Source organism: Delphinus delphis, chromosome 2 (assembly GCF_949987515.2).
Source record: "Delphinus delphis chromosome 2, mDelDel1.2, whole genome shotgun sequence".
NCBI lineage: Eukaryota > Metazoa > Chordata > Mammalia > Artiodactyla > Delphinidae > Delphinus > Delphinus delphis.
In genome coordinates, this window is record NC_082684.1 from 151,166,828 (window position 1) to 151,191,765 (window position 24,938).

The following is a 24,938-nucleotide window of genomic DNA, read 5'->3' on the forward strand; positions in this document are numbered from 1 at the left end:
ATAATCACCAAAGACCTACGGAATACCAAGAGAAGACTACTCAACATTGTGTCATAACCTACCTGGGAAAAGGTTCCAAAGAAGAATAGATATATGTATATGTGTGAAAGAACCACATCTTGCACACCTAGAACAAAAAAAACATTGTAATCAAATTTACTGTGACAAAAAATAAAAATTAAATTAAAAATATGAACAAGAAATAATGAGACATAAACTTAAAGGAATTTTTCCTGGCACATTCCATTCTAACTTTCAACCTAGAACAGGACTTCCATTAAGGCTCTGTTGCCCTGCTAACCAGATTTGGTAAAGGAGAAATGCTGCCGCCTTGTGGCTGTTTCACACAACAGCAGCTTTAAACCAAGAGGTAATGGTCACTTAATATTCAAAGTATGTGCAGCACTGTAAAGGACACCGGGCCTCAAAAAATTCCTGGGGTCGTAAATCGACCAGAAAATTCAAAAGACGTCAACATTTCAAAAAGGCAATGTCAAGAGGCATATTTTGCACACATTTTCCCTTTTCTTTTTCTTTTTGTTTAAAAAAGTGCATGGAATAATGCTCAATATCAGGAACTAATAAAGCCATGCAAATGCAATCTACAAAAACGTTCACCTTACCACCGTCGGAATGATAATCAGCAAAATAGTCTACAAAACATGAATGTTGAAAGGGTTTTAGAGAACTCTGTACCCTCTAGCTGCTGCTGGGATGTAAACTGGTAACAGCCAGTAGTGAGAACAGAATGGCAGTGCGTTTAAAGTTAAAAATTGAGCTCATCACTCTGTAATAACTTACACGGGAAAGGAACCAAAGATGAATAGATAGATACATAGATACAATGAACCAGGTTCTGTACACCTAGAACAAACACAACATTTTTATCAAATTTCTTCTGATAATAAATAAAAATTAAATTTAAAAAACAAACAAGAGGGAAGGAGATATAAGCTCTTAGGGGTGTGCCCTGGCACATTCCACTCTAATTTGCAGCCTACTAACACGATTTCCAGGAAGGCTCTGCTGCCCAAAAACCCAGAGTTGGAAATGTAGAAATGCTGCCGCCTTGTGGCCATTTCCCGCAAGAGCGGCTTTAAACCCACAGCTAATGGCCACTTAACATTCACAAGGACTCAGGGCTGTAAAGGACACCTGCCCTCAAAAAATGTACTGAAGTGAGGGATGGCCAAAAAAATTTAAAAAAGGCAAAATTTTCAAGAAGGTAGTGTGAAGCGGTAAGTTTGATTACTCTCTTGTTAAAAAAAGGAAAATGGATAGAAGCTCAACCTCAGGAATTACTAGACTCATACAAATGTAACCTACAAAAAGGTTTCAACTCACACCAGTTGACTGACCATCAGCAAAAAGTCTACAAAAAATAAATGCTGATGTGGTTTGAGAGAACTGTGTACCCCCTAGCTGCTGGGGGGATGTAAACTGGTAACAGTCAGTACTGAGAAAATAATGGAGGTACGTTTAAAGGTAAAGATTAAGCTATCATGTGATCTGGTAGGTCCTTTGATGTGCCTATCACCTGAGCAGACCCGAATGTAAAAGACACAGGCTGTCAAAACTGCACTACAGGAACATTTAACATAACCAAGACCTGGAAGAAACCAAAATGTCCATGAACAGAAAAATGCACAAAGAGGAAGTGGTCCATGTACACAATGGAATATTAGCCATGGAAAACAATGAAACAGTGCCTTTGGCACCACCATATAGGCTGGTAAAGGACACCTGCCCTCAAAAACTGTCCTGAGGTAAGGAATGGCCAACAAAATTCAAAACAGGCAAATTTTTCAAGAAGATAGTATGAAGACGTAAGTTTTACTCACTGCCTTCTAAAAAAGAGGAAAATGGATAAAAGCTCAACCGCAGGAATTATTACACTCATGCAAATGTAATCTGCAAAAAGGTTTCAACTCACACAGGTCGACTGACCATCAACAAAAAGTCTACAAATAATAAATGCTGAAGTGTTTTTTGAGAACTGTGTACCCCTAGCTGCTGGTGAGATGTAAAGTGATAACAGCCAATAATGAGAACAGAAAAGAGCTGCGTTTAAACGTAAAAGGTGAGCTACCATTCGATGCAGCAGGCCCACCGCTGGGCCTCTGACCTGAGAAGACCAGAATCCGGAAGACAGAGGCTGCAAAAGCTGCACTGCAGCCTTATTCACAATAGCCAAGACATGGAAGCAACCTAAATGTCCATCAACAGATGAAAGGATAAAGAAGCGGTCCATGTACACAATGGAGTATTAGCCATGGAAAACAATGAAACACTGCTCTTTGAGGTACCATAGATGAGCCTAGAGATAATCCCAGAACATGAGGTATGTTGGAAAGCAAAAGACATATATCCTATGATATCACTTATAGGTGTTACCTAACAACTGACAAAAATGGACATATTTCCACAGAGAAACACACACACAGACTTAGCAAACAAACTATGCTTATCTGAAAGCAAAGGTGGTGGCAATGGATAAATTAAGATTAGGTTTACCATACCTATACAAATACAGATTAAGTACATATATCAAAAAGCCCGAGCACATAGCAAGGGAGGTGTACAGAACACTCTGTAATCCTTTACATGGGAAAAGGATCTGTACATCAATAGATATACATGATGTACGAATGAACCAGATTGTGTACACCTAGGAGAAACTGTATTCTAATCATTACCCCGATTAAAACAATTAAAACAACGAACAAGAAGTAATGAGACATAAACTTCAGGGGCTTTTTCCTGGCACATTCCATTCTAATTTACAGCCTAGTAACAGGACTTCCAGAAAGGCTGTGCCGCCCTAGTAAACAGATTTGGGAATGGAGAAATGCTGCCGCCTTGTGGCCGTTTCCCACAACACCAGCTTTAAACCCAGTGCTAATGGTCACTAAATAGTCACAATCATTGCAGGCCTATAAATGACACCTGCTGTCCAAAAAAATACTGGGGTCGAAAATCGACCACAAAATTCAAAAGAGGGCAACCTTCCAAGAAGACAATTTCAAGAGGTATATTGTACTCACGCTTTTTTTTCTAAATAAAAGAGAAAGGTGTGGGAAAATGCTGAATATTAGGAATTATTAAAGACATGCAAATCCAAATTACACAAACCTATCAGCTCACACCAGTCAGAATGGCCATGAGCAAACATTCTAAAAACAATAAATGCTGAATGCGTTGTGGAAAAATGCGTACCCTCGGGGTTAATTGGGACGTGGCAAGATCCACTAACGAAAACACAATGCAGGTACTTTGAAAAGGTAAACACTGAGCTACCAGTCAATGAATCATACCCACAGTTGGGCCTATCACCTGAGAAAATGAGAATCAAAAGTCACAGGCTGGCAATACTGCACTCCAGCAATATTTACCATAGTCAACACTTGGAAGCAACGAAAATGTCCATCAACAGAGGAATGCACAAAGAAGAAGTGGTCCATGTACAGAATGGAATATTACTCCACTAAAAAATATAAATTAAATTTCAAAAACAAACAAAATAAGGAGACATCAGCTTTGGTGGGTTTATCCGGGCATATTCCACTCTAATTTATAACTGAGGAACACCACCGGCAGGAGGGTCTGTTTCCCTCCGTACCAGAGTGGGTAGAAATGCAGAAATGCTGCCATCCTCTGGCCGATACCTGCAACAGCAGCTTTGAAATCTGTACAAAGGGGCACTTCATACGCACAAGTACTGCAGGGATGCAAATGAAACCTGCCCTTAAAATGTCTTGAGGCAGGTAAAGGCCAAAATTTTTCAAAATGTGGCACATACTTCAAGAAAACAATTTGAAGAAGTCACCTGCAATAACAGTTTGAAAAATAAAAGGACATGTCTGAAAGCTCAATTTCAAGGGAGTATGAGACACATGCAAATCCAACCACAAAGAGGTATCAGCTCACACCACTCAGAATAACCATCAGCAAAAAAATTACAAACACTCAATGCTGAAGAGGTTTTGGAGAAATGCATACACTCAATTTGAAGTGGGACGTAACCTGGTAAGAGCCACTAATGGGAACAGAATGGAGGGGCCTTTAAAAGGTAAACCTTCAGCTACTATATGATCCACGAGGCCCACTTCTCGGGGGTGGGCCTGGTGGATCAATCCTAAGAAGACAGAATTGGAAAGACACAGGCAGGCAAATCTGCACTGTAGAAGTATTACAATAGCCAAGACATGGAAGCAACCGAAACGTCCATCAAGAGATGAGTGGACAAAGAAGTGGTACATGTACAGATGGAATATTAACCAAGGAAAAAAACGAAACGATGCCATTTGCAGGACTATAGAGGAATCTAGAGGTAATCATGCAACTGGTAGTAAGTGAGAAAGTGAGAGACACATATCCTGTCATAGCACTTATGGGTGTTACCTCAAAATTGATACCAATGAAGATATTTCCAGAGAGAAAGACAATCACAGATTCATTAAACCAACTTATGTTTCACCAAATGGAAAGGTGTGAGGATTGGATACATTACGATATTGGGGTTAACAGAGCTATACAAACACATGTGAAATGTATAATCACCAAAGACCTACGGAATACCAAGAGAAGACTACTCAACATTGTGTCATAACCTACATGGGAAAAAGATCTGAAGAAGAATATATATACGTATATGTGTAAAAGAACCACATCTTGCACACCTAGAACAAACAAAACTTTGTAATCTAATTTGCTGTGATAAAGAATAAAAATTAAATTACAGAAATGAACAAGAAGTAATGAGACATAATCTGAAGGGGCTTTTCCTGGCACATTGCGTTCTAATTAACAACCTACAACACAACTTCCCTTATGGCTCTGTTGCCCTAGTAAACAGATTTGGTAAGGAGAAGTGCTGCCGCCTTCTGGTCGTTTCACGCAACAGCGGTAATGGTCACTTAATATTCAAAATATTTGCAGGCCTGTAAATGACACCTGCCATCAAAAAATGTCCTGGGGTCGTAAATCGACCAGAAAATTCAAAAGACGTCAACATTTCAAGAAGACAATTTCAAGAGCCATATTTTACGCACATTTTGTCTTTTCTTTTTTTCTCTTTAAAATAAAAGGGAATTGAAAAACGCACAACATCAGCAATGAATAAAGCCATGCAAATCCAATTACAGAAATGTTCACCTCACAGCCGTCAGAATGTTCTTCAGCAAAAAGTCTACAAAGAATAAATGCTGAAGGGGTTTGAGAGAACTGTGTACCCTCTAGCTGCTGGGGGGATGTAAACTGGTAACAGCCAGTAGTGAGAACATAATGGAGGTGCGTTTAAGGGTAAAAGCTGAGCTACCATGTGATCTGGTAGGTCCTTTGATGCGCCTATCACCTGAGCAGAGCAGAATGGAAGAGACACAGGCTGGCAATCCTGCACTGCAGGAACATTTAACATAGCCAAGACTTGGAAGAAACCAAAAGGTCCATGAACAGAAAAATGCACAAAGAGGAAGTGGTCCATGTACACAATGGAATATTAGCCATGGAAAACAATGAAACAGTGCCGTTGGCACCACCATATAAAGACCTAGAGATAATCACCCAACTTGAAGTAAGAAAGAAACTGAAAGACAGATATCCTATGACATCACTTCTAGGTGTTACCTAAAAGTTGATGCTCATGAACTTATTTCCAAGAGAAGGAAAAGCATGGATTAAGAAAAAAAATTATGTTTAACCAAATGGAAAAGTGTAAGGAATGTGTGAAGTAGGATATGGGGGTTAACAGACATGTACTAAGACATATGAAATATATAATCACAAAATACCTATGGAATACCAAGAGAGGTCTACTCAACACTCTGTAATAACCTACACAGGAAAGGACCCAAAGATGAATAGACAGATTCATTGATATGATGAACCAGATTCTGTACACCTAGGAGAAACAAAATATTTTTATCAAGTTTGCTCTGATAATTAATAAAAATTAAATTTATAAAACAACCAAGAAGTAAGGAGATATAAGCTCTTGGGGACGTACCCTGGCACATTCCACTCTAATTTGCAGCCTACTAACACGATTTCCAGGAAGGCTCTGCTGCCCAAAAACCCAGAGTTGGAAATGGAGAAATTGTGCTGCCTTGTGGCCGTTTCCCACAAGAGCGGCTTTAAGCCCACAGCTAATGGTCTCTTAACATTCACAAGGACTCAGGGCTGCAAAGGACACCTGCCCTAAACAACTGTGCTGAGGTAGGGAATGGACAATAAAATTCAAAACTGGCAAATTTTTCAAGAGTATGAAGAGGTAAGTTTGACTCACTCTCTTTTTTAACAAAAGGAAAATGGGTGAAAGCTCAACCTCAGGAATTATTAGACTCATGCAAATCTAATCAACAAAAAGGTTTCAACTCACACCAGTCAACTGACCATCAGCAAAAGGTCTACAAACAATAAATTCTGAAGGGGTTTTAGAGAACTGTGTACCCTCTAGCTGCTGGTGAGATGTAAAGTGTTAACAGCCAATAACGAGAACAGAAAGGAGCTACGATTAAAAGTAAACATTGAGGTACCATTCAATCCAGCAGTCACACCACTGGGCCTCTCACCTGAGAAGACCAGAGTCGAGAAGACCTGGGCTGCAAAAGCTGCACTGCAGCCTTATTCACAATAGCCAAGACAGTGAAGCAACCAAAATGTCCATCAACAGATGTATGGATGAAGAAGAAGTGGTCCACGTTCACAATAGAATATTAGCCATGGAAAACAATGAAACACTGCTATCTGAGGCGCCATAGATGAGCTTGGAGATAATCACAGAATATGAGGTAAGTCAGAAAGCAAAAGACCTATATCCTATGATATCACTTATAGGCGTTATCTAATAACTAACACAAATGAACATATTTCCACAGAGAAAGACACTCACAGACTTAGAAATTAAGTATGCTTATCTAAAAGGAAAGGTGGGCAGAATGGATAAAACAAGATTAGCGTTACCATACGTATACAAACACATATTCTAAACATATATCAAAAAGACGGACCATATAGCAAGGGAGGTCTACAGAACACTCTGTAACATTTTACGTGGGAAGAGGATCCGAACATGAATAGACACATATATTGTACAAATGAACTAGATTGTGTACATCTGGACAAACAATATCTAATCATTACCCCGATTAAATAAATTTTAAAAACCAAGAAGAAGTAATGAGACATAAACTTATGGGCATTCCTCCTGGCACATTCCATTCTAACTTACAACCGAGGACCACGACTTCCAGAAAGGCTCTGCTGCCCTAGTACCCAGATTTGGGAAAGGACAAATGCTGCCTCCTTGTGGCCGTTTCCCACAACAGCAGCTTTAAACCCAGTGCTAATGGTCACTAAATATTCACCGAACTTGCAGTTCTGTAATGACATCTGCCCTCCAAAAAAATCCTGGGGTCGAATATCGACCAAAAATTCAAAAGAGGGCAACCTTCCAAGAAGACAGCTTCAAGAGATATATTGTACTCACACTTTATTTTTAACAGAAAGGAAAAGGGCGTGGAAAATGATGAATTTTAGGAATTTTTAAAGGCATGCAAACCCAAATTACAAAAACCTGTCAGGTCACAGCAGTCTGAATGGCCATCAGCAAAAATGCTGCAAGCTATAAATGCTGAAGGGATTGTGGAGAAGTTCGTACCCTCGGTTCTAAGGGAGACACGGTAAGAGCCACTAATGAAAACACAATGGAGGTGCTTTGAAAAGGTAAACATTGAGCTACTAGTCAATCAGTCACACCCACTGCTGGGCCTATCACCTGAGAAAATGAGAATCAAAATGTCACAGGCTGGCAATCTTGCACTCCAGCAATATTTAATATAGCCAACGCTTGGAAGCAACGAAAATGTCCATCAACAGAGGAATGCACCAAGAAGTGCTCCATATACACAATGGAATATTACTCCAATAAAAACATAAATTAAAAAAACAAAAAAAGTAAGGAGACATCAGCTTTTGGGGGTTTATCCGGGCACATTCCACTCTAATTTACAACCGAGGAAGACCACTGGCCAGAAAGTCTGTTTCCCTAGTACCAGCATGGGGAACAAAGAAAGGCTGCCACAATCTGGCCGTTACCTGCAAAAGCAGCTTTAAAGCCTGTGCTAATGGTCACTTCATGTGAACAAGTACTGCAGGGCTGTAAATGAAACCTGCCCTCAAAATGTTTTGAGGGAGGTAATGGCCAATAAATTTCAAAATGTAACACATACTTTAAGAAAACACTTTGAAGAGCTAAGCTGTAATCACAGTTTGAAAAATAAAAAGGACATGCCTTAAAGCTCAATTTCAAAGGATTATGAGTCATATGCAATTTCAACCACAAAGAGGTATCAGCTCACACCAGTCAGAATATCCATCAGCAAGAAAACTACAAACAAGAAATGCTGAAGCCATAAAAAGAAACGAAATTGAGCTGTTTGTAATGAGGTGGATAGACCTAGAGTCTGTCATACAGAGAGAAGTAAGTCAGAAAGAGAGCGACAAATACCGTATGCTAACACATATACATGGAATTTAAGAAAAAGAAAATGTCATGAAGAACGTAGGGGTAAAACAGGAATAAAGACACAGACCTACTAGAGAATGGACTTGAGGATATGGGGAGGGGGAAGGGTAAGCTGTGACAAAGGGAGAGAGAGGCATGGACATATATACACAACCAAACGTAAGGTAAATAGCTATTGGGAAGCAGCAGCATAGCACAGGCAGATCAGCTCAGTGCTTTGTGACCGGCTGGAGGGGTGGGATAGGGAGAGTGGGAGGGAGGGAGACGCAAGAGGGAAGTGATATGGTAACATATGTGTATGTATAATTGATTCCTTTTGTTGTAAAGCACAAGCTAGCACACCATTGTAAAGCAATTATACTCCAATAAAGATGTTAAAAATAAATAAATAAATGCTGAAGGTGTTGTGGAGAAATGCATACCCTCAACTTTAAGTGGGATGTAACCTGGAAAGAGCCACTAATGAGCACAGAATCGTGGTGCGTTTAAACGGTAAACCCTGAGATACCATATGATACAGGAGGCCCACTCCTGGGCCTATAACATAAGAAGACAGAATTGGAAAGACACAGGCAGGCAAATGTGCAGTGCAGCAGTATTACAATAGCCAAGACATGGAGGCAACCAAAAAGTCCATCAAGAGGTGAGTGGACAAAGAAGAACTGGTACATGTACAGATGGAATATTAGCTAGGGAGGAAAATGAAACAATGCCATTTGCAGCACCGTAGATGATTCTAGAGGTAATCAGGCAAATTGTACTAAGTCAGACAGCAAAAGACACATATCCTATAATATCACTTATAGGTGTTAGCTAAAAATTGATACCAATGAAGATATTTCCACAGAGAAAGGCAATCACAGATTCATTCAACAAAGTTATGGTTCACCAAATGGAAAGGTGTGAGGACTGGATACATTCGGATATTGGGGTTAACATAGATATAGAAACACATGTGAAATATATAATCACCAAAGACCTACGGAATACCAAGAGAAGACTACTCAACATTGTGTCATAACCTACATGAGAAAACGATCTGAAGAAGTATAGATACATGTATATGTGTAAAAGAACTACATCTTACACACCTAGAACAAACAAAACATTTTAATCAAATTTGCTCTGATAAAAAATAAAAATTAAAAAAGAACAAGAAGAAAAAAGAGAGAAAAAAAAGAACAAGAAGTAATGAGACATACACTTAAGGGGCTTTTTGTTGGCACATTGCATTCTAATTTACAACCAGAACACGACTTCCATTAAAGCTCTGTCATCACTAATATAGCAGTTTTATAAGCAATGTTGAATGTAGCTTAAAAGAAGTCTCACTAATTATTGACAGTAACAAGAAAACAAACAAAAGTAAAAATCTCACGGCAAAAAGTATACATAGAGTAAGGGTAGTAGATCAAACACTTATTAAACTTCTGTAAAGAATAAAAGACAACAGTAGTATATTTTTTTTTCAAAAAAAGAGAGGGCCCAAATAAATCAGAAATGAAAGAGATGATGTTACAAGAGCCACCACAGAAATACAAAGTATCCTAAGATACACACAGGGTAACTCAGGGCTCAGACTGGACAGAGCCCACTCTCCATTCCCCTGTACATGACTTACAGGAGCCTCAGGAACTGAGGAGGGGGTCCCTGAGGAGAGGCACAAGATAGAAGATGCTAGGCATTAACATGACTGCATTCATCTTAAACGTGCCTGAACTACATTCACACGAGATGATTTTGTCCTGTATGTACATCAGCACCTCTAGTCGGAACTGCAGATCTTTGGCTTCACCACCTCTATGACAGCATTAGCTTCACCTGCTGTGGACCATCTCCTATAGGATTTCTAGAACCACAAAGCATCGAAGCTTCACAGGACCCAGAGTCTGTGCGACTCCACTCCGAGTCTCAGAGTCTCAACTGCACTCAGAGACTCAGAGTCTCAACAGAGACTCCACTCTTGGAGGACACACACAAAGTAGTGGGCACATCAGGACCCAGGGGAAGGAGCAGTCACCCCGTAGGTGAATGATCATACCTAGCTGCTAGTTTTAGAGGGTCTCCTGCAGAGGCGGGGTGTGGCTGCGGCTCACCATGGGGACAATGACACTGGCAGCAGAAGTTCTGGGAAATACTCCTTGGTGTGAACTCTCCCAGAGTCCACCATTAGCCCCACCAAGAGCAAGGTAGGCTCCAGTGCTGGGTCGCCTCAGGCCAAACAACCAACAGGGAGGGAACCCAGCCCCATGCATCAGCAGACAAGCGGATTAAACTTTTTATTAAACTTTTATTTAATCCACAGACAAGCAGATTAAAGCTCTGCCCACCAGAGCAACACCCAGCTCTACCCACCACCAGTCCCTCCCATAAGGAAGCTTGCACAAGCCTCTAAGATAGACTCAATCACTGGAGAGCAGACAGCAGAAGCAAGAAGAACTACAATTCTGCAGCCTGTGGAAGGAAAACCACATTCACAGAAAGATAGAGAAAATGAAAAGGCAGAGGATTTTATACCAGATCAAGGAACAAGATAAATCCTCAGAAAAACAACGAAATGGGGTGGGGATAGGCAACCTTCCAGTAAAAGAATTTGGAATAATGATAGTGAAGATGATCCAAGACCTTAGAAAAAGAATGGAGGCAAAGAGAGAAGATGCAAGAAATGCTTAACAAAGACCTAGAAGAATTAAGGAACAAACACCTAAAAGAATTAAAGAACAAACAAACAGAGATGAACAATACAATAACTGAAAATGAAAAATACACTAGAAGGAGTCAGTAGCAGAATAAATGTGGCAGAAGAACGGATAAGTGACCTGGAACACAGAAAGGTGGAAATCACTGCCGTGGAACAGAATAAAGGAAAAGAATGAAAATAAATGAAGACACTCTAAGAGACTTCTGGGACAACATTAAACGCAAGAACATTCGCATTATAGGGGTCCCAGATGGAGAAGAGAGAGAGAAAGGACTCGAGAAAATATTTGAAGAGATTATAGTTGAAAACTTCCCTAGCATGGGAAAAGAAATAGCCACCGAAGTCCACGAAGCGCAGAGAGTCCCAGGCAGGATAAACCAAAGGAGAAAAACGCCAAGACACACAGTAATCAAATTGACAGAAATTAAAGACAAAGAAAAATTATTGAAAGCAACAAGGGAAAAGTGACAAATAACATACAACGGAACTCCCATAAGGTTAACAGCTGATTTCTCAGCAGAAAATCTACAAGCCAGAAGGCAGTGGCATGATAAATTTAAAGTGATGAAAGGGAAGAACCTACCACCAAGAGTACTCCACCCAGCAAGTATCTCATTCAGATTTGATGGAGAAATCAAAAGCTTTACAGACAAGCAAAAGCTAAGAGAATTCAGCACCACGAAACCAGCTCTACAACAAATGCTAAAGGAACTTCTCTAAGTGGGAAACACAAGAGAAGAAAAGGACCCACCAAGACAAACCCATAACAATTAAGAAAATAATAATAGGAGCATACATATCGATAATTACCTTAAACGTGAATGGATTAAATGCTCCAACCAAATGACACAGGCTCCCTGAATGGATACAAAAACAAGACCCATATATATGCTATCTACAAGAGACCCATTTCAGACCTAGGGACACATACAGACTGAAAGTGAGGGGATGGAAAAAGATATTCCATGCAAATGAAAATCAAAAGAAAGCTGGAGTAGCAATACTCATATCAGATTAAATAGATTTTAAAATAAAGAATGTTACAAGAGACAAGGAAGGACACTACATAATGATCAAGGGATCAATCCAAGAAGATAGAACAAGTATAAATATATATGTACCTAACATAGGAACACCTCAATATATAAGGCAACTGCTAACAGCTATAAAAGAGGAAATCAACAGTAACACAATAATAGCAGGGGACATTAACACCTCACTTACACCAATGGAGATCATCCAGACCGAAAATTAATAAGGAAACACAAGCTTTAAATGACACAATAGATCAGATAGATTTAATGGATATTTATAGGACATTCCATCCAAAAACAGCAGATTACACGTTCCTCTCAATGGCACATGGAACATTCTCTAGGATAGATCACATCTTGGGTCACAAATAAAGCCTCAGTAAATATAAGAAAAATGAAATCACATCAAGCAGCTGTTCCGACCACAACGCTATGAGATTAGAAATCAATTACAGGGAAAATAACGTAAAAAACACAAACACATGGAGGCTAAACAATACGTTTCTAAATAACCAAGAGATCACTGAAGAAATAAAAGAGGAAATCAAAAACTACCTAGAGACAAATGACAACAAGACCACGATGATCCGAAACCTATGGGATGCAGCAAAAACAGTTCTAAGAGGGAAGTTTATAGCAATAAAAGCCTACCTCAAGAAACCAGAAAAATCTCAAATAAACAATCTAACCTTACACCTAGATCAATAAAACTAAAGATCAATAAAGATCAATAAAGATCAATAAAACTAAAAGCTGGTTCTTTGAGAAGATAAACAAAAATGATAAACCTTTAGCCAGACTCAAGTAAAAGAGGGAGAGGACTCAAATCAATAAAATTAGAAATGGAAAAGGAGAAGTTGTAACAGACACCACAGAAATACAAAGCATCCTAAGAGACCTCTACAAGCAACTCCATGCCAATAAAATGGACAACCTGGAAGAAATGGACAAATTCTTAGAAAGGTAAAACCTTCCAAGACTGAACCAGGAAGAAATAGAAAATATGAACAGACCAATCACAAGTAACAAAATTGAAACTGTGGTTTAAAATCTTCCAACAAACAAAAGTCCAGAACCAGATGGCATCAGACGTGAATTCTATCAAACATTTAGACAAGAGCTAACACCCAATCTTCTCAAACTCTTCAGAAATTTCCAGGGGAAGGAACACTCCCAAACTCATTATATGAGGCCACCATCACCCTGATACCAAAACCAGACAAAGATACTACAGAAAAAGGAAATTAGAGACGAATATCACTGATTAGTATAGATGTAAAAATCCTCAACAAAATACTAGGAAACAGAATTGAACAACACATTAAAAGGATCATGCACCATGATCAGGTGGCGTCTATCCCAGGGATGCAAGGATTCTTCAATATACACAAATCAATCAATGTGATACACCATATTAACAAGTTGTAGAATAAAGATATGATCAACCCAATAGATGCAGGAGAAGCTTTTGACAAAATTCAACACCCATTTATGATTAAAGGTCTCCAAAAAGTGGGCATAGAGGGAATCTACCTCAACGTAATAAAGGCAGTATATGACAAACCCACAGCAAACGTCATTCTCAATTGTGAAAAACAAAAAGCATTTCCTCTAACATCAGGAACAAGACAAGGATGTCCACTCTCACCACTATTACTCAACATAGTTTTGGAAGTCCTAGACACAGCAATCAGAGAAGAAAAAGAAATAAAAGGAATACAAATTGGAAAAGAAGAAGTAAAGTTGTCACTGTTTGCAAATGACACGATACTACACATAGTGAATCCTAAAGATGCCACCAGAAAACTACTAGAGCTAATCAATGAATTTGGTAAAGTTGCAGGACACAAAATTAATGCACAGAAATCTCTTGCATTCCTCTACACTAACACTGAAAGATCAGAAAGAGAAATTAAGGAAACAATCCCATTCGCCATTGCAACAAAAAGAATAAAATACGTAGGAATGAACCTACCTAAGGAGGTAAAAGACCTGTACTCAGAAAACTATAAGACACTGCTGAAAGAAATCAAAGATGATATAAACAGAGGGAGGTATAAACCATGTCCTTGGATTAGAAGAATCAATATTGTGAAAATGACTATACTACCCAAAGCAAGCTACAGATTCAGTGCAATCCCTATCAAATTACCAGTGGCTTTTTCTACAGAACTAGAACAAGAAAAATCTTAAAATTTGTTTGGAGACACAAAAGACCCCGAATAGCCAAAGCAGTCTTGAGGGAAATTAAAAGAGCTGGAGGAATCAGACTTCCTGACTTCAGACTATACTACAAAGCTACACTAATCAAGACTATATGGTACTGGCACAAAAACAGAAATATAGATCAATTGAACAAGACAGAAAGCCCAGAGATAAACCTACGTACCTATGGCTAACTCATCTATGACAAAGGAGGCAAAGATATACAATGGAGAAAAGACAGCCTCTTCAGTAAGTGGTGCTGGGAAAACTGGACAACTACACATAAAAGAATGAAATCAGAACACTCCATAACACCATACACAAAAATAAACTCAAAATGGATTAGAGATCTAAATGTTAGACCAGACACTATAAAACTCTTAGAGGAAAACATAGGCAGAACACTCTATGACATACATCACAGCAAGATCCTTTTTGATCCACCTCCTAGAGAAGTGGAAATAAAAACAAAAATAAACAAATGGGACCTAATGAAACTTCAAAGCTTTTGCACAGCAGAGGAAAACATAAACAAGACGAAAAGACAACCCTCAGAATGGGAGGAACTGTTTTCAAATGAAGCAAATGACAAAGGATTAATCTCCAAAATTTACAAGCAGCTCGTGTAGCTCAATATCACAAACACAAACAACCCAACCCAAAAATGGGCAGAAGACCTAAATAGACATTTCTCCAAAGAAGATATACAGATTGCCAACAAACACATGAAAGGATGCTGAACATCACTAATCATTAGAGAAATGCAAATCAAAACTACCTTGAGGTATCACCTCCCAGCAGTCAGAATGGCAATCATCAAAAAATCTACAAACAATAAATGCTGGAGAGGCATTTACTGGAGAAAAGGGAACGCTCTTGCACTGTTGCTTGGTATAGCCACTAGGGAAAACAGTATAGAGGTTCCTTAAAAAACTAAAAATAGAAGTACCATACGACCCAGCAATCCAACTACTGGGCATTTGCCCTGAGAAAACCATAATTCAAAAAGAGTTATATACAACAATGTTCATTGCAGCTCTACTTACAATAGCCAGGACATGGAAGCAACCTAAGTGTCCATCGACAGATGAATGGATAAAGAAGATCTGGCACATATATACAATGGAATATTACTCAGCCATAAAAAGAAACAAAACTGAGTTATTTGTAGTGAGGTGGATAGACTTAGAGTCTGTCCTCCACAGTGAAGTAAGTCAGAAAGAGAAAAATAAATACCGTATGCTAACAGAGATATATGGAATCTAAAGAAAACAAAGTTTAAGAAGAACCTAGGGACAGGACAGGATTAAGGACACAGACGTAGAGAAAGGACTTGAGGACACGAGGAGGGGGAAGGGTAAGCTGGGACGAAGTGAGAGAGTGCCATGGACATATATACATTACCAAATGTAACATCGATAGCTACTGGGAAGCAGCCACATAGCACAGGGAGACCAGCTCAGTGCTTTGTGACCACCTAAAGGGGTGGGATATGGAGGGTGGGAGGGAGATGCAAGAGGGAGGGGATACGGTGATATATGTATATGTATAATTGATTCACTTTGTTATACAGCAGAAACTAACACTCCATTGTAAAGCAATTATACTCCAATAAAGGTGTAAAATTAAAAAAAAAGAAAAGAAAGCCCAGAGATAAACCTACACACCTATGGTCAACCAATCTGTGACAGAGTAGGCAAGACTATACAATGGAGAAAAGACAGTGTCTTCAATCAGTGGTGCTGGGAAAAATGGACAGCTACATGTAAAAGAATGAAATTAGAATACTCCCTAACACCATACAGAAAAATAAATTCAAAATGGATTAGAGACCTTAATGTAAGACCAGACAGTATAAAACTCTTAGAGGAAAACATAGGAAGAATACTCTAACATAAATCACAGCAAGATCTTTTTTGATCCACCTCCTAGAGTAATGCCATGAAAAAGAAAACTAAACAAATGGGACCTAATGAAACATAAAAGCTTTTGCAGCAATGGAAACTACAAACAAGACGAAAAGACAACCCTCAGAATGGGAGAAAATATTTGCAAACGAATCAATGGACAAAGGATTAATCTCCAATATATATAAACAGCTCATGCAGCTCAATATTAAAAAAACAAACAACCCAATACAAAAACGGGCAGCAGATCTAAATAGACATTTCTTCCAAGAAGACATAGAGATGGCCAAGACGCACATGAAAAGCTGCTCAACATCATTAATTATTAGAGAAATGCAAATCAAAACTACAATGAGGTATCACCTCACACCTGTTAGAATGGGCATCATCAGAAAATCTACAAACAACAAATGCTGGAGAGGGTGTGGAGAAAAGGAACCCTCTTCCACTATTGGTGGGAATGTAAATTGATACAGTCACTATGGAGAACAGTATGGAGGTTCCTTAAAAAACTAAAAGTAGAATTACCATATGATCCAGCAATCCCACTACTGGGCATATACCCAGAGGAAACCATAAATTCAAAAGACACATTCACCACAATGTTCATTGCAGCACTATTTACAATAGCCAGGTCATGGAAGCAACCTAAATGCCCACAGGCAGACGAATGGATAAAGATGTGGTACATATATAAAATGGAATATTACTCAGCCATAAAAAGGAATGAAATTGGGTCATTTGTAGAGACGTCGATGGATCTAGAGACTGGCATACAGAGTGAAGTAAGTCAGAAAGAGAAAAACAAATATTGTATATTAATGCATATATGTGGAACCTAGAAAAATGGTACAGATGAACCGGTTTGCAGGGCAGAAATAGAGACACAGATGTAGAGAACAAATGTATGGACACCAAGAGGGAAAAGCCGTGGGGGGGGGGGTGGCGGTGGGAGGAGTTGGGAGATTGGGATTGACATGTATACATTTATATGTATAAAATAGATAACCAGTAAGAACCTGCTGTATAGAAAATAAATAAAATTAAGTTAAAAAATTAAAAAATAAATAAGATTTTTTAAAAAACGGAAAAAAGTTATTCCCTTCACATACATGTATTTATATGAATGAATGATTTCCATGCTTATATCTATAAGTACAAAAGAGGAATAAAATCTACCTTGAACCAAAAAAGAACAAAAACACAGAACCCACCAGTTATACAGAGGAAAACCCTATCAGGGCACTTGCTCCACTGGTAAACAATTCTGAAGTTGGTCAGAGGTGGGGAATCGTCTCGCATGCAGCCAGCAGCACCCCACCCCGCAAGGAGCGTCCTCATTGCAAAGCTGGGGGACCGTGCCGAGGCGTCTGTGAGTAAACGCGAGCTGAGCCCCAGGCCAGCTACTGCTAAACTGTTCCCACCCTTCTCAGGTAAAATACCTGAATATGTACAAGGACTTGAAAGCCTAGAGGAAGGGCCGTGGAGCCACACCAGCGACAGCACACCATCCGACTTGGTGCCTGCAGGCTAGCCAGGATTGTCCTGGCCCCGGGCGCTCTTCTGGAAGCTTTCCATTTCCCTGCCTGAGATACCCCTCCTGTCCAGGCCCGCACTGCTTTTTTCCTTCCTCACCTCTTCCCAGGGAGAAATTCCAGTGTAAGGTATGGGTGACACATCCTCTTCATTAGCAGGTGGCAGCACAGCAACTCCTGCAGAAAGTCCAGCAGAGCCCACTCACACCGGGCCACCCACAAAGCCGTGGCCCCTCACTCCCACCCACCAGCCCAGCCCCGAGACTGCTGACGGGGCAGAGAATATGGCGTCAGGAAGAGCTGCAGGGGCTCTTGCTGCCTGGAGCCGTGTTTATATTGACCTCAACCCAGGCACACCTGGGGAGGGCTGGCCCGCACGGTCAGGCTGCCCAGGTCAACCAATCATCACCCCTCAGGAGCTCACAGTTGCAGAAAATGGAACTTGCTGAACCGGCCAGGTCCAAGGAACAGGTGTGGGCTCTTGAGAGTCAGGATAGACAAGGGGCTGCAGCTCTGGCTTGTTTTCTAATCATTTTATCTGGCCCATGAGTGGGAGACAACTTCAAGAAAACCCTCTCCTAATGAGAGGAACCCAGGAGTCAGGGAGAGGAGGGGTGGTGGGTGGAGACAGAGGCCTGGTGCCCCAGCCGCAGTGGAAGTCTCTGGAAGACCAGGTGGAGGGAAGCTCCACAGAGTGACGCCCAGTGTCACAGACCCGTCGGAGCTGCTGTTTGTCAGCTCAGGTCCTGTTCTTAGGTGCTCTGTGTCAGCTCTGAGTGACAGGTGAGCTGGGGGTGCTCTGCACTGAGGGCTATGTGCACAGTTCCTGTGTGCCCAGCCCTGCCAGGGTACCTGCCAAGGGGAGCTCTGTATCCTGGGAGGGGTCTGACCACGAGAGTCCCATGGGCTGCTGGGTAGCTGCACAGGTGAGCTCCATATCCTCGGAGGGGCCTGACCACGAGAACCCCGTGGGCTGCTGGGGACTTGGGAAAGGATGTCAGGACAGTCAGTGAAGCCACTGAGGATATACATCCAGTAGTTCCTAATCCCTACACCCTGCTGGTCATTCTACCATCCACCAGGACATGGTATTCTGTATTAGACTTCAATTATGCCTCATTCTGTATTCCATTAGTCCCAGAGTCACAAGAAATTTTGACTTCTGAGTGGCAGGACTCAACATACAACAAAAACAATACTGCTGGGCCGTCCTGCCCCAAGGGTTCAAAAATTCCCACACCATCTTTGGGGAAACGTTAGCTAAACACCTAAAAGTTCTACCTCTGGAAAAGGGAACCCTCCTTCAATATGCAGATGACATTCTGATCGCCAGCCCTACTAAGGAGGCCTCTGAACTACCTAGCCAATAAAGGATTGAAGGTGTCCAAGAAAAAGGCCCAAATATCACAGACTAAGGTGGCCTGCCTGGGCTCCATTCTCACAGAAGGTCGGAGAAGCCCATCCCAGGAAAGGGAAGAAGCCATTTGCAGCCTTACCCCCTTCTAAAACTAGAAGACAGCTTAGGGTTTCCTGGGGAGGCCGGGGATTATTGCATCTGGATCCCTAACTACAGCCTAATAGCTGGGCCTCTATATGAAACACTGAAAGGAAAAGATGATGATCCTTTCGAATAGAATCCAGAAGCGGCCTTTCAAGAATGCAAAGAGCAGTCAATTCAGACCCTTGCCCTGAAACTCCCTAATTTAGCTAAACCCTTTGAACTTTACATCCCCATAGAATGGGAATCGCTCTTGGAGTATTAGTGCAAAAACTGAGACCACTTGAAATGGAACAACGCAAGAATGCCCTCCAGGTAGGATAAACTACGGTCACCAATGGCTTGGCCCACCGCCCCATCCGGCCAGGGTACTGGGGGTATGTAAGAACATGGAAATCAGCAACCCCCACGGTGATGGTGGCTAATAAGACCGGCTGGCCTCCTAGCTACTTCAAAAGGCCGTTGACTCAGTGGCCGTCATGGTCCTGGATCACCACCGACCCTGGACTGTCTGGGAGTTGAGCGGGCAGGGCTCTGACTCTTGGTGCTGTTTGTACATTAACTTGGGGGCCTAATTGAAGAAAGCGCAGACTACTGGTCAGAGCATCTAGGCCGGCAGAAACCGTCAGCCTAAGGTGGCCAAACAATTGTGGGGCGGGGTAAAACCAGCCCCCCCAGCATCTCTGCGCATCTCTTTCCTGGACCCTTAAAGGTCATTAGAATCTATACCACTTCCAATGCTGGCGCTCAGGCGGACGAGCAGTGAGGCAGGAGACCTGGGGACAATCAACCTCACCTGGAGGCTGCTGGGGAGAAGTTCTGCCCCTCCCCACAAGTGCGAGGACTCCCAACTCAGCACGAAGCAGTGAAAGAAGAGGGGTCTGCACCCACAGTGCCCCAAGAATGAGGAATAGGACAAAAGGCAGAGGAGTGGTTTGTCACCGGCTAAGCCCATGAAAAATTCCTGGGAGATAAAAATAGAATCTGGGCAATAAAATAAAGTCTAACCTTTTTCTCCTCTGTGCTTTGTCTAATTTAACGTGCTCCTAGGGTTCCGCATGCAGAGGTCCCACACCCGGCACTTCAGACCCGATTTCCTAATGCAGAATGGCTGGGTTGACATTTCAGCTCCCGGGTCCCCATGCAGACTCCACAACATAGAGCCTGAGCTGCAGCCAACCCAGCCCTCAAGAGCTCCAGCCTGCTGGGATCCCTACACAGCAGGTAAGCCCACAGCCCGCGGGGTAGTGCATGCTCTCATCTCTCCATTCTCTGAAGAAAATATAAAATTTCCCTTGCTTCTGAACCAAACTCAATCTCGATCTGTTGGCTCCAATGACACTGGGCAAGGGGAGCCTTGTTGGGGCCCACTCTGGTGGATCAGTCACAGAAATTGACAACATTGTAACATCAATGAACAGATGTGTGAGCAAAACTGTAATTAACATATAGCAGTGTATAAGCTTCGGGTAAAATAGGATGTTTCTAACACTTCCATTGGATATTTCCATCACTTTATATGGAGCACAGGGGCACTGCAATTCACCCGTTCCGTAACCCTAACCCTAACTCTAACCCTAATCCTAAACTGAACTCTTTACCTAACCCTTACACTACACGGTACCCTAATCTTAATCTGTACACTAAAAATAACGCATAACCTAACACGTACCTTAACCCTAACCCTGAAATGTACCCGATCCCTAACGCTAACCCTAACCCTGACCTTAAACCTAACCCTAACCCGAAACCTAATCCTAACCCGTACACTAACACTAACACGTACAATAACACTAACGCGTACCCTAACACTAATGTGTACCCTAACACGTATGCTAACCCTAAAACGTTGTCGTACCCAAAACTGTACCAGTTCCTTAACCCTAACACTAACACTTACCCGAAGCCTTACTCAAACCCGTACCCTAATCCTAACCCATACACTAACACTAAAGCATACCCTAACATGTACGCTAACCCTAAACCGTTATCGTACCGAAATTTGTACCCTAAACCGTACCCGTTCCCTAAACCTAACACTAACCCTAACCCTTAACCGAAGCCTTACCTTAACCCGTCCCCTAATTCCAACCCGTACACTAACACTAACCCATACCCCAAAAAGTACGCTAACACTAAACCGTTGTACTACCCTAAAATGTACCCTAAAGCATCCCCTTTCCCTAACCGTAACCCTAACACTTACCTGAAGCCTTATCTTAACCCGTCCCCTTATCCTAACTCGTACACTAACACTAACCCATACCCTAACACGTATGCTCACCCGAAAACGCTGTCGTATGCTAACCTGTACCCTAAACTATCCCTGTTGCCTAACCCTAAACCTAACCATAAGCCTAGCCCTAACCCTTACCTAACCTGTACCCTAAACCTAACCCATAAACTAACACTAAACCATACCCTAACATGTACGCTAACCCTAAAATGTTATCGTACCTGAATCTCTACCCTAAACCGTACCTGTTCCCTAACCCTAACCCTAATACTAACACTTACCCAAAGCCTTACCCTAACCTGTCACCTAATCCTAACCCGTACACGAACACTAACCAGTACCCTAACATGGACACTAACACTAAACACTTGTTGTACCCTCACCTGTACACTAAACTGTCCCCGTTCCCTAACCCTAACCCTAACTCTTGCCCGAAGCCTTACCTTGATCCGTCCGCTAATCTTAAACCGTACACTAACACTAACCCATACCCTAACATGTACGCTAACCCTAAACTGTTGTAACCTAACCTGCACCCTAAACCATCCCTGATCCTAACCCTATCCCTAACCCGAACCCTTACCCGAAGCCTTGCCCTAAACTGTCCCCTAATCCTAACCTGTACACTACCACAAACCAGTATCCTAACACGTTCGCTACCCCTAAAACTTTGTCGTAACCTAAACTGTATGCTAAACCGTCCCTGTTCCCTAACCATAACCATAACATTAACCCTAACCCTTACCCGAAGCCTTACCCTAACCCGTCCCATAATCCCAACCCGTACACTAACACTAGCCCATACCCTAACACGTACACTAACCCTAAACCGTCCCCGTTCCCTAACCCTAACCCTAAACCTAACCCTTACCCGAAGCCTTACCCTAACCCGTACCATAATCCCAACCTGTACACTAACACTAACACGTACCCTAACACGAATGCTAACCCTAAGCCGTTGTCGTACCATAACCTGTACACTAAACCGTCCCTGTTCCCTCACCCTAAGCCTAACCCTAACCCTAAACTGAACCCTTACCCTATGCCTTACCCTAACCCGTCCTCTAATCCTAACCCATACACTAACACTAACCCGTAACCTAACACGTACGCTAACACTAAACGGTTGACGTATGCTAAACTGTACCCTAAACCATCCCAGTTCCCTAACCCTAACCCTAACCCTAAACTTAACCCTTACCCGAAGCCTTACCGTAACACATCCCCTAATCCTAACCCGTACACTAACACTAACACCTACCCTAACACGTACGCTAACCCTAAACAGTTGTCGCACACTAACCTGTACCCTAAACCGTCCCCATTCACTAACCCTAACCCTTCCCCTAACCCTTATCCGAAGCCTAATGCAAACCCGTCCCCTAATGCTAACCTGTACACTAACACTAACCCGTACCCTAACACTTATGCTAACACTAAAACGTTGTAACCCTAACCTGTACCCTAAACTGTCCCCATTCCCTAATCCTAACTCTAACCCTAACCCTAAACCTTACCCGAAGCCTTACCCTAACCCGTCCCCTAATCCTAACCCATACACTAACACTAACCCATACCCTAACACCTACGCTGACCCTACACTGTTGCGTACCCTAAACCATCCCCATTTCCTAACCCTAACCCTAACACTAACCCTTACCCAAAGCCTTACCCTAACCCGTTCCCTAATCCTAACCCGTACACTAACACTAACCTGTACCCTGACACATACCCTAACCCGTTGTTGTACTCTAAACTGTGATCTAAACCATCCACGTTCCCCAAACCTAACCCTTACACTAACACGTGCCCTAACACATACGCTCACCCTAATCTGTTGTCATACCCTAACCTGTATCCTAAACCAGACCTATTCCCTAACCTAACCCTTACCTGAAGCGTTACCCTAAACCGTACCCTACTTGTAACCCGTACACTGACACTAACCCATACCCTAACATGTACGCTAACCCTAAACCTTTGTCGTACCCGAACATGTACCCTAAACCGTCCCCGTTCCCTAAGCCTAACCCTAACACTATCCTTAACCCGAAGCCTTACCCTAAGCCATCCCCTAATCCTAACCCGTACACTAACACTAACCTGTACCCTAAAAAGTACACTAACCCTAAACCTTTGTCGTACCCGAACATGTACCCTAAACGGTTCCCGTTCCCTAAGCCTAACCCTAACACTATCCCTAACCCGAAGCCTTACCCTAAGCCATCCCCTAATCCTAACCCGTACACTAACACTAACCTGTACCCTAAAAAGTACACTAACCCTAAACCGTACGCTATCCCTAAACCGTTGTTGTACCCTAACCTGTATCCTAAACTGTCCCCATTCCCTAACTCTATCCCTAACCCTAACCCTAACCCAACCCTAACCCTTACCGGAAGCCTTACACTAACCCATTCCCTAATCCTAACCCGTACACTCACACTAAGCCATACCCTAACACGTACGCTAACCTTAAAACGTTATCTTACCCTATCATGTACCCTAAACAGTCCCCGTGCCCTAACCCTAACACTACACCTATCGCTTACCGGAAGCCTTACACTAACCCATCCACTAATCTTAACCCGTACACTAACACTAACCTGTACCCTAAAATATACACTAACCTTAAACGGTTGCCATACCCTAACCTGTACCCTAAATGATACGAGTTCCCTAACCCTAACCCTAACATTAACCCTAACCCTTACCCGAAGCCTTACCCAAACCCGTCCCTTAATCCTAATTCATAAACTAACACTAACCCATGCCCTAACACGTACGCTAACCCTAAACTGTTGTGGTACCCTAACCTGTACCCTAAGCCATCCCCATTCCTAACTCTAACCCTAACCTAACCCTAACAGTAAACCTTACCTGAAGCCTTACCCTAACCTGTCCCCTAATCCTAACCAGTAAACTAAAAGTAAACCGTACCCTAAACTTTTGCTATCCCTAAACCATTGTCATACCCTAACCTGTACACTAAACCATCCCCGTTCCCTAACCCTAACTCTAACCCTAACCCTTCACCGAAGCCTTAACCCATCCAATAATCCTAACATATACACTAACCCGTACTCTAACACGTATGCTAACACTAAACTGTTGTCGTTCCATAAAATGTACCCTAAACCGTCCCCTAACCCTAACACTAAACCTCACCCTAACCATAACCATAACCCTTACCCAAAGCCTTACCTTCACCCGTCCCATAATCCTAACCCTTACACTAACACTAAAACATACCCTAACACGTATGCTAACACTAAACTGTTATCGTACCATAAAATGT